This window comes from Lathamus discolor, chromosome 6 (assembly GCF_037157495.1).
Source record: "Lathamus discolor isolate bLatDis1 chromosome 6, bLatDis1.hap1, whole genome shotgun sequence".
Classification (NCBI taxonomy): Eukaryota; Metazoa; Chordata; class Aves; order Psittaciformes; family Psittacidae; genus Lathamus; species Lathamus discolor.
In genome coordinates, this window is record NC_088889.1 from 68,774,013 (window position 1) to 68,786,322 (window position 12,310).

A 12,310-nucleotide genomic window follows, 5' to 3' on the forward strand; every position below is an offset into this window, starting at 1 on the left:
GATTCTGTTTTCTTCCCTTTTGTTGTGTGTGTACAAGTAGCAGAACTGAGGTAAGAGGAGGAAAGGAGACAGCAAGCACCAGGACATAATCTGTTTTGTACTGTTAACTCACCTAATGCCTTCATTAAGTCCAAGAGCAGGCCCACAACACACTTCCCATTCCCTCCTAGGTATTTATTGAACTCCACAAGTTACTCAGTGGGTTTGACTGCACTCATGAGGGAAGTTACAATTAATATTTAAACAGCAGCTCTTTGCATCTAAGCTAATAACAGAATTGCAAAGTGTTTCCTGCAAGCTAAAATCACAGATGGAGTGTTGGCAAAGAGATGTTACAAATGCTGTGAAAAGCCTTGATGTGCTAGATAACAGAAGAAATGTTTAAGATTTATTTTCCAGTGCACTAAAAAGAAAAATAAAGTGAATAAAGTGCTAAGCATTAAAAAGAATCTTTTGCAATTGTTAACCACTTAGAGGCAAAACAGCACATCTTCGTATCATTTGACTGAGCCGACAGACGATCTCCCTTACTGTAAATATGCAATTCATAGGATATCATACTGCTTTATGGAGGATAACACAGGGAGAAGAATGCTAAAGTGGTTTACAGAACATGGGAGAAGAACATCATACGCACTCCTGCAACTGGAGCAAGGCAGTTGTGTGGTTCTTGCTCACTAACACTTCCCGCTCATCAATGCACATACTCCATATGGGAACCTTCTGAAATATATCCAGTGTGAAACCAGCTGGTTTCTACTACATAGGAAAAAAGAGAAATACGGTTTAAAAGTAGCAATTTTTGATATTTTTGCATATAAATATTTGTAGAAAACTATAGCTGCGCAAAAAGCTGAAAGTAGCAGTAAGAAATACAACTGGAAAATATAAGAAAAAACATGATGAGGCTCAAAAAGATTCCCTCTGGAACTGTTGAAAGAATGTCTGCTCATTTCTAGCCACAGCATTCTTAGAGAACGTGCAAGTTAAAATTCTTCCTCTACATTTTTTCTGGTTTGAGAATAAGCGGAGACTCTCATGAAGCAGTAATACATTTCTGCATGACATCAAAAGCGCTAATATTTGTGACAGAGTAGATATAAAGGGGGTGAAAAGGAGAATACTGACAAAAGAATCTTTCATCCACAATATATGCCACATTGCACTGAGAAAGAACTACACACAGCTCTTGAAATAAAGAAGTCCTAAAGGGTATTAAAAAAAAAGATGTTTATTGTCTGCAGCAATCATGTGTGCCTACTAGAAGTTGTTGGACCTGATAGGGATAGGTAAGAGGGCTGCAGCTGGAACTCACACACCTTCTTTGCCACCTGAACTAATACCACCAACTTACAATTGTGAAATGTCTGCTGCTTCCATTAAATCCTATCCCTGAGTCTGTGCAGTGAGGTGGTGCTCTGTTCTTACAGATTACTCAGGAGAAACGCTTATAAGACAGGGCTGGTCATGTAAAAGATTTTCCCATTACTGCAAATGCTGTGCTGTGTCAGTGCAGCAGCCAGCTCTTGACATCTCCAGGCACAGCTAAGCATGCCATTCGCAGGACATATGTCCTGCATATTCACAGGACAGGAATTCCCCTGTCCTTTACATGTGACATCTCAGCAACTCAAAAAAACACCAAAACCACACAAACCAAACAATATTTGTACAGGGACACCCTGAGGAATTGTTGTACTGCAGGTTTCTATGAGAAAGGACTTGGTGCTGCCCAGTGCACAAGGTGTCACTCAGGCACTGGTTTGTTACATGGCTGCTGGAGGATGAAGCTGAGCAATAGCTGCAGAAGGAGAGAATTCAACTCTCCTTTACAACTGTTGCAGCAGCTGAAAAGTCCTCTGCATATAAACCGACTGGGCTTGTCTGTGCTGCTCAGGCTTTGGTGGATTATGGGGAGGTGGTTCAGTCTTGTATTTAAATGCAAGAAAAGAAAACCCTAAGGAAGAGTGCCAGAATTCTCCTGCTGTTCCCCAGATGCTTTTCCACACACCCGCTAATTCCTGCACTGCAGGATGCAGGAAGTAGCAATATCAAACCCACAAATCTCAAAACATAGTTAAGAAATCAAAATGTTTGTCTAAAGGCTACTTAACTGCTGGAAAAGAGCTCACAGTAGTATCTGCAGTACTGACAGCAGTATTCTGAATTCTAAGAACGCTCAATACATCTAATAGGAGGAACTTGTTTTCAATTGTCAGCAATTTCACCAAACTTCACTTATTTGAACTATTTTTTCTACTAGTTCTGCCCCTGGCTGAAGCCTTTTCCATTTTATCAGAACTCATGCATTTCCAACGATAGGTCTTCTTTACACCTGTAGCAGCAGAGGTTAATTGAGGAATATCTTTATACCCCTTCGGTACCTATGCCTGATGGACAAGAGAACCTAACAGTGCTCAGGGACTGAACAGTGAATCAACCGGAGTGCCCATGCCCTCATGAAACTACCTGCTTTGGTGCTTATGCTTTCTTATGTGTCTTATCTACTGCAGGGTCGAGACTTCCACTGTGGTTCTGATACTTCAAAATAAAGACTATTTGGGGATGGGGAAGGCAACCCAACAATGCCACAGAACTGGCACTTATAAACCCTGACTGCCGACTCCATCCTACTTAAAGGAAGTTACCACAAGAAAGATAAATCATGTCTGGATCGTATTTTGCTAATGCATTCCCATAAATAGATCCTGTCTCTGCAGTTATTTGCAGGCTGGCAACCTCGTTAAAAAGCAGAATGGTTACTGAATTTGCAGTAAAGGTTTTATTGGGGAAACTAAGTGAAGATGCCGTTAGGGTAAAGTCTACAAGGGTAAACCTCCACCCTTAAGAGCCTTATTCAGTATTCCATGTGTAAAAGAAACAGAATCTATTCATGTCAGGAGGCTTCTGCCAAAGTGAACTGATCTCTGTAATGCTAACAAATTTCCTCTTCTGAAATACAAGCTGTTTTTCATATAAAGACCTTTCATAAACAGACATATTTTCTCTGCAGAGGAGTGGCTTCATTTTTTATGTATGTCCTCCTTGATGATGGAAGTGTAGAGAATGGAAACAAACAAAATTATAAATCTGCTTGGTACCATGCTCCTGGACATGCACAAGCTGCATACCCACAGCCTATGTCTTTATGCACATTTCCTTTTCCCCTGTCCAGTTAACAGAACTACCTCCTCTCACAGTGAGGCTGCTACAGACATCCCCAGGGAGGGAAAGCAGAAATGACTGGAGCCAGAGCCTCCTTGAGTGCAAGTCGTGGGATCTGTCTGACATTTATGTAGATTCCTTTCGTTCTCCCCAAAAATCGAGGCTGCAATGCCCCAGACAGCAAGTGTGAGGGATGCAGGCCCACAGCAGCTTCAAATATTTCCTACTGTCTGTTACTGGAAACTGGATCTCTTTTTAGTGCTTCTGCTTACAGGACTCAGGGAAAGCTGGATAGTTTGCATTCCAGCCTCCTCTCCTTCAGAGCTGAAGGAATTAACTTGATTATTCTCATTTTTGGTACAGTAGCACAGTAAAACAGTGTGCTACTATAGAAAAGCTGGTACTGCGGTGTGGAACACTCATGTCGAGTAAATCTCTCTTTACTTCCAAGTGTTATACTGTAATTATAACAAAATACAAATATTTATATTTATAAATATATAAAAGCATTTTTATTAAAAGAAAAAATAAACCAAAATAATCCTACAAATTCAAGGAATGTTACTTGAGTGTGAAGAGATGTCTTTATACACAGAAAACCTAAATTTTCTATAAAGCTAAAATAAACTACCAATATATTAATAATTACTGTTGCATTCCTATAACATTTTATATACTGAAATGTATTTATTAAAAGCATCTTTTAATAGGCCAAGTTCTTAATGTTGCCCTGGTGCAACATAATCCCCACTTTTACATCTACATACATCACCACGACAGTGTTAGCACAGGCAGATAAAGTGACCAGCTGTAATAGAACCATAGGGATAATATCATGTGCTCCCTTCTTTTCCCTTTATCCTACCTATCCGTTCAAACAAAAAGGAAACTCAGTTTAAAAAGAAGCATCTCATTTATTTGGGGTTCATCATCTCCCATTTGAGAATGAGCAAATTCTCATATTCTGGGAATCTGAACTCAGCAGCAACTGGTTAGAATTGTGCTGAATGGATAACCCCCATTTCCTCTTCATCTTAACACCACCAGGAAGTGACAAGCACCAGCGTTTTAAGAGTATCTGTACAATTAGTTTACTGAGCAGCTGTTCTCTTCAACTTGGCAGCACAAAGGGATGGAAGAGGTTCAAAAGTGAGTGAGTACAGTGGGTACTTCAAACTTCTTCCACTGCTTTTCTCTCCCTTGCAATTTTGCCCATTCCTTCTTTAGTCAAGAAAGAACAAACAAACAAAAAAAAAGGCTGAAAAAATAGTTCCATTAGTACCAAAACAAACACCACTAAAGAAAGAGATGAAAACGGACCATGGCTTGCATAGAAGGAAAGAATACAGCAATACCAGAAATGCAGACTCCTGCCCCTACACCATAGGGAAAATAAGCTCTTAATTGAAGAAAGCAAACACAGTTTTGCTCAACAGGGTGTCTACACTATGAGTCAAACCCACCCCTACTCCTGTATTACTCTAGGTTTATCACAAGCCACAAGCTCCTTTCCATAAGCAAGGTACTGCACAGCTTGTCAAGGCAGCTGCAGAGCAGAGCAGCCATCAACCCAGTGTGCAGTGGCAATTGCAATGCAGGTCCAGGTGAGACCCTGTCCTTCAGACACCACACCAGGCAGCAGCTTCTACTGTGGAGCAGCAACACAGTAAGTAACCTGCAGTTCTCTGCATTTTGCCCCAAAGGACTGGACCCCAAACTGGCTGGCTACTGGCTTCATGTGCACACAGCAGCTTCTGTGGGTGTTAAATAACTATGGCAAAGAGCAGAAGTTGTACTTAATGATCAGTGCAGCAGCAGCTATACTGCCAGTGCTCCCCGATATTTAAACCTACAGCAGTTTCCTGGAAGACTGGAATTCAAAGGGACTTCAACCTGAAACCATTACCTTCTCCAAGATTATATACTGCCACAGGGAGCTAGGGAAAATCAAAACAACGTGGGCAAATGTTCAGTGACAGCCTTGCTGGGGCTTTGAGCAACCTGGTCTAGTGGAAGGTGTCCCTGCCGATGGCAGGGGGTTGGAACTGGATGAGCTTTAAGGTCTCTTCCAACCCAAACCATTGACTCCGTGATGATTATAAATCCATCCTTTACAGGTGCTCACTGCACCAGCTTTTCTCTGCGCTGTATTCACTACCCAAAATGCAAACCACAGCTCCTCTGGTCACTGCCTCGGAAACACTATCCTCTCTTGACATCATCTTTGCTCACCTTGTACATCAGAAGGTGTCTGTGACTGCTGTGCTGGGCAGCATAAGAAAGTCATACCAGCTTCTCTTGTACTTTTGGGATGCTTTTTACTGATTCATTTTCAACAAGGTGGTCAGTAAAATGACCAGGAACTCCACTGGTATTTGGCCAGACTCAAAGTCTGTCTGCATGTCAAATGAAAATGTGACATTCAGGAAAGTTAAGGAAGGGGTTAGGCACAGGCTGTGTGGCTAAACAGAAACATGCAGCTCTGGGAAAGAGATGGGCTAGAAGAACTATACCAGCAATTTGATAATCAATTGATGGGAAATGCCACAATTTCATTAGCTAATTGAATTTACCCAGTACACACAGTACAATTTACAAGTACACATAGGGGCACGGTTGATAACAATCCAACTATGTAAGCCAAATACCAGAATAATCAGATGATACCAGTTGCTGAGGCGGGTTTAGAGGACAGCTGAGAAAGTCAGGAGGAAGCACACAAAGCCAGTGAGCAGCAGAGCTTCTGCTCTTTTTCTCTGTACTCAAATGTGACACCATCATTTATAAAAGTACAAAACTCTTCTCAGTTCAGTGAACTACATCCACTGGATACAGGGTACAACTTATTTAACACAAAGTCTGCCAAATGCCACTGGAGTCCTTTTACAGCTGCTGGAGGCAGGGAAGGACGAATCTGGCAGGAATAAACTCTGGGCACAAGAACTGTGCTAGAAAATTTTCATCCCATGTGTGGCATGGGAGTGGGAAGAGGACTGCTGGTCAGTCTGGCAAGCGGGATGCGAACACATTTGAGATCAGAAGACAAACCCTTAGCTGGGCAGTTCATTACATTTGAGAGTGGCTTCCAACCTAATTTATGCTTCAGATTATATGGTGGTATGTATGATGGTTAGTTCAGTTCAGGAAAAGCCTATACATCTCAGGCCTTCTAAAACTGATTGTTCAGTTATTATTCCTGATTTATATTCCTAGAGATTTCACATATAAGATGTACTTTACAAATATAACTAGCATAATGTCTGCCTAGGACAGTCAAAACTCCAAATCCTGGCAGTACAAAACTGCTACTTAGAGCTAAATCTGAACAGAGACCAATGAACTCAGAACGGAGATTTGGAGATGGGCTTTTGTCAAAGCACTCAGAAAAGCATGAAGTAATTCTGTCAAATTTGGGAGGCAACACACAGCGAGAGGAAAGTAGGAACAAGGGCAAAACAGAAAAGTACTTGGAAGGTTTGTAAAGAACACTGAATAGATCAGGGAGAAATGGTGCCAAAGGTACTGGATACAGCCATACATAAATACCATGTGTCGGTATATTTGCATACTATATACTATATATCAAAGTGAAGAACTAATACTGTAAAGTTTGTCACTAGGGTCTTTTAGCTGATGGAGCAGTGAATCTTTCCAAGCACCCAGGGGTCTGTCACACAGCACTGGTAAAATTAAGATGAACGTGAATTTGGAAGCTGAGCATCTCCTCTCAGCAGGCCCTGAACCCTTCGCAGCAGGCCCTTTCTTTGCTGCTATACACTGTTGAATTCTCTTGGTGCTTGGTGCTGTGCTTGACTGATTTGTAATCAAGCTGTGGCCATTTGCATGCAAGGAGCAGCCTTTCATCTGGAGCTTTCAGCATGGGCTCAAGTGTTGTTTGGCTGGAGATGCTGGATTTGTCTTTGAAAAACGAAACATCAACTTCTTAAAATTAGTCCAATGAATCACAGTGACAAATGCTAATAATTTCCTTTGTATTACCCCAGTAAGGGAACTTACTTTATTGAATGTGTAAGTTCACCACCTTGATTGATACATTTTGATGTCAAGCTTATTTTATGGCTATGAGGACAGATATGTGCCAATTTTCTAAAACATATGAAAAAGATCAATAGAAGCAGTAAGAGACAAAAGGAATGTAATAAAATTTGTCCTGTGATATATTACACTTTTGAAAGCATCTCTTGCGCCTCCAGCTGATTCTGGTGCTAAACAAATATACCTGTTGCCATTTTCCTGTCCTGTTTCCTAAAAGCTCGACTCCGCAATATTTTTAGTGCACCATTTGAAGTCAACTGCAGCTTCTGTATAGTAGCCTAATACTAAACATGACAAAACAGGGCACAAAACTTCTTCTATAAACCAGCTGAATATCAGCTTTCCAAATTCCAGCCAACAGTCAAAATTGTAAAACCAAACTGAAATCCACTTTAAGAAATGATGTGACATACATATTGGAGGGTTTCTTTGCACCACATCAGTATGTTTATTATTCTCCTATTTTCTTTTTAACAAATGGATATAAAATAATTTATACCTGACACATCAATTATTGTTTTATACATTGTAATATAGCGTTCAGTGGAGTTATCAAAACAAATGAGACTTTACTAAAAGCTGCAATCATTAAAAAGCAAGAAAGAGAGGATGTGCAGCTTCTGTCCTGCTTCCACTTTGGCTCACAGCTTCTTTAGAAACCCAGTTATGCTTAATCAATCTTCACCTAAGCATAAAGCAGCACGTTCCAGAAGCATAAGAGAAGCATTTTCCCTTGCCTGATATATTATCACAAGTTTAAAAAGACCTTGATTCAAATCCCATTGAACTCACTGAAAAAATACTGAGTTCAATAAACAGTGGATGCAATCTTAGGTCTCTTTGACCTTAGCACAGTATATGGAATATTTAGGCAACATAAAAAGTTTTCTAGCTGTGTGGGTTTTACAGTTCCTGATCTCAGCCTTCCAGTCCATACAAACACACCCTGTAGACACATTCAGCACAGTACTCACTGGATTATACCCCTCATGTAGTAGGCATACAGTCTTTAAATTCACTCTTCTTGCACCCTGCAGCACTAACAGGCAACTTCAACAACAAACCACAAGTCTATTTACCTGTGAGAAACACTCTGTCTCAGTGTGCAAGATTTACTCTATTGCTTAGTGAAAAGCTACCCATCGTCTTCAAATAATCATGCATTATTAGAAAACAGAAAGTTGAATAAACTGAAAAACATATGCCTAAATGTCAATAAAACATTATTTTATGGTAATTCTCTACATGAGGAACACTGTATTTTGAAACTGTAAAGAAACTTTGAGAAACTATTTTCAGTCATGGCTGGGAGTGACCACGATGTCTGGATGCAATCAGAGCCTCTCAAGTACCACATTCAGCAGCATTTCTTTTCAGGTTATTGCCGGCAGAACAATCAAAACAGAAAACACACGCTTTTTTCTGATGGCTGCACAAAATGTGCAATAGCAAATCAAGAAATTATTGATAGCATTTAGCCACCTGAAGGTGACATTACTTGGAGAGTGAAGAAGAAAATAGGAAATAAAATGTAAAAAGAGCTTGTAGGGACAGGACAAGGGGGAATGGCTTTAAACTGAAGAGGGGAGATAGAGATGAGATCTCAGGCAGAAGTTCTTCCCTGTGAGGGTGGTGAGGCACTGGCACAGGGTGCCCAGAGAAGCTGTGGCTGCCCCATCCCTGGCAGTGTTCAAGGCCAAGTTGGACAGGGCTTGGAGAAACCTGGTCTGTGGAAGGTGTCCCCGCCTTTGGCAGGGAGTTGGAACTGGATGAGCTTTAAGGTCCCTTCCAACCTAAACCAATCTGTGATGATTCTATGAAATATAATAGCAATAGGATTTTCTGGTCTGGATCAGGAATTAGAAACACAATTTACAAAGGCATTAGGAGACCTTAAGCTGTGAATCTTTAAACAAGGACAGTTAAATTTAGGTGGTCTCTCTACTGTCTTAGTATTATTCTTCTGGTATACTGCAAGTAACACCTACAGTGGGATTTCTGAAATAATTTTTAATGGGCTTTTGCATCATCTTTTACATTTCACTTATTCTGCCAAGACTCCACCCAAAATAAATTGCCTTTTTTCAAAGCAGGATTGAATTCTATTGACCAACACCAGAAGGGTGGGAATTGTCAGCTTCAGAGATCCAAGTCCTCTGCCTGCACAACAGGAAGCACTTTTCAGCACTGAAGCTTTCAGAGCTCGCCCACAATACCCATCCAGCCTTCACCTTTATCAAGAAAGATGCCACGTTAGATATAGACTTTTCCCCATTAAGGAACAGAATTAAGAGTTTATCTCAATTTACAGAATCCAGCTGACCTTGCTGTCTCTAACAGATAAAGGTTTGAATTCACTGAAGACACTGCCAAGAAGGCAATCTAGAGATGAAAAGCCCTGTATCCCATCAGCAATGACCCAGAGCATCCTATCTCATTCAGATCAACTTATATAAGAGGAAGAAAGAAAGAAAGAATAACAATGAATACGGGTTGAGAGGTAGGGGAAGAGAGATTCTCTTAGGTCTAGATAAGTTTTGCACTCTGCCACACTTTGTCTGACCTTTGCATTTGTTGGATTAAAAGAGAACACACATGGCTACTAATAGGACACAATTAATCTCAGTTCTCATCTGCATTCTAAACCAGAAAGCTTTTCAGTAGCTATATTACCAAAAAAAATCAGACTTTCCTCAAAAAAAAAAAAAAGATACAGTGTTAACAATTATTTTTATTTTCCCAGTGGCAAAAGACATGTTCATCCCAACATCTGGATTTACCTACAATAATCTCACCAAATCAGTTTCATCCTGAAGTGCAAGGCTCACCCAGAAGAGAAAAAAAAACTGAATATTTTGACTTATCTGGGAGAGCCGCTGGATTGTTGAACAGAGAAAAAAGCAGCACTGTAAAGTGATACTGTTCCCTCTCACCGGCACACAGAAATTCCAGTCTAAAAGCAGAGACTGCTTTTTCTCAAGCTGGTGTGACAGCAGGTGCGATGTGCATCACCATCAGCCTTATAATCACCATAACACATTCCTTTTACATAAATCCTTTCATCTCGAGCTGTTAGACGTTAGAAACAATTAAGCCTTACAACCCCCCAGCGAGGCAGCCGCAGCAAGAACCTGAACCTACCAGGCACTTCTGCACAAGAGTTGAGTTAACTACAGCACTAGAACTTCATGAAAAACCCATTTAACAGGGAGAGCAGCAAATGCAAATACAATCTTTGTGTGTGTAATCTCAGACTGAGCCAACAGCATCTCAGAAGCCCAAGGGGCCGCACTCTCTGCTAGTGTCAATTAGCAAATCTATATCAATTTACACAGTGACTAAGAGTTTACCCCCTAAATTCATAAGCTACAAGACTCTAAGGAGCACATTCTTCTTACAATTTATAGGACCATAATGCTGACTTGGAACCTCACACACACACGTTATCACGCGGCTTAGCTAGTATCTCTAGACAGGATGCACAATGTTGAGTGAAGTTTCTGCCATCTGCTCCCTCTCTCTGCTATTTTTCCTACAGAAAACTCACTGGGTAGTAACACTGGGGAACAGGAAAGGGAAAGGAAGATGAACTATAGATCCTGGATTGCTTCTGCAGAGCAATGCCACCTCAATCACAAATCTCACTTCAATAATTCTGCATCAGTACACTCTGTGTTTTGCTGTATGGGCTCCATCAGAGTGTCATGCCCTTCAAGTGATGAAGATTCCATCACAGTGTCATGTGCTTCAAGAGATGAAATTCAAGTGAAGACTCCTTACAACTGGCCTGAGCATGGCCTAAAGGTGCTGGGACCTTTCAACGGGGCAGTGTTGAAATCTTGGTGTGTCTGTCCAAAATTTTCTTCCCTGAAACACACAAAACATTCCAGACAGTGTTTGTTTGCCTCCAGCCTGCAAACAGTGCTCCGGTACACCACAGAGCATATGCTGCGCAGACCTTTTTAGTACTTGGTATTCATTTAGAATGACAAGGTTCAACATAAATGTGAAATACTCTTCTCATGATTCAGTCTGCTAAAAGCATGCAGTATATTCTTAACATGGAAAAAATAAAGCACCATAATTGGTAGCTGTAATCCTGCCATCAAGTGCAGTGCGTGTTCCTCATGGAATGTGTTTTCAAAACACATTTCCAGTACCACCTTCTTCGGGTATCACATTGCAATGTTTAGTTTGCAAAAGCTGACTACAGGAATACTCGCTATATTGCTTGGCAACGCAGCATTTCATTTTATGGCACATAAAATGCATTTCTCTTAACAGATGTTTCAGTTCCCTGATATCATGACTTAACTGCTTCATAACCATTAAATGCTGCGTGGGGAACTAACAAAGCTACATCATTTATTTCTGTTGTTGTAGCACACACTTCTACCTGCTCATCACATGCTTCCCTGAATAATAACAAATTGTTTCGCCTGCTCTGAGCAGGATTGATCATGTGCATGCCATATATATTCTTACATACACTTGGTGGTTGTGGACAGAAAGCATCCCAACTGTGCATCCTAAAGTGCATAAGAACGACAAGAGTGTTTGTAGATAAGAAATTACTATAAAAAATAACTGAATTTTAATTTTAAAAAGACTTCCACTAAATGAAATTCAGCCTTTGGCCAGGGAGAGGTCAAGCACCTTCCCAACCTGGGCTAAACATCCCATTCATGACGTCCTGACAAAAATATTAACTGTTCCTCTATGTCTGAAAATGTTAGAACAGAGAACATCATTTCATTGCAATATTCCCTGACCAAATTCTGGGAAAACCATGGATGTAGGTTTCACAGTTCTTTTTGATGGGTGGCTTTGGGGATCCACCATAGCCACACAGCAGTTGTACACTGCACACTCAGCCTTATCACCAGCAAGGCTTAAGAAATGATCTGGAAGGAGACAAAGGCACAGTTCTATGGCCTGATCTGTGTAAATTCCTCCCTCAGTTATAACACAAAAAAAGGTGAGAGTCATTTCACCGCTGGCTTTTCCAGCTGTCTGCTGGGACTGGCTCCTGTACAGGAGAGTGGGCAGCTCTGACAACAGTTACTCTCTACCTACCTGCATGTTTCTG

General features: G+C 40.8%; 1 protein-coding gene across 5 annotated transcripts in view; it reads right to left on the reverse strand.

Moving 5' to 3' along the window:
- The window catches only part of NELL1 (neural EGFL like 1), a 306,821-nt gene that overhangs the window by 73,864 nt on the left and 220,647 nt on the right, over nt 1-12,310 (reverse strand). The gene's annotated exons all lie outside the window — the stretch shown is intronic.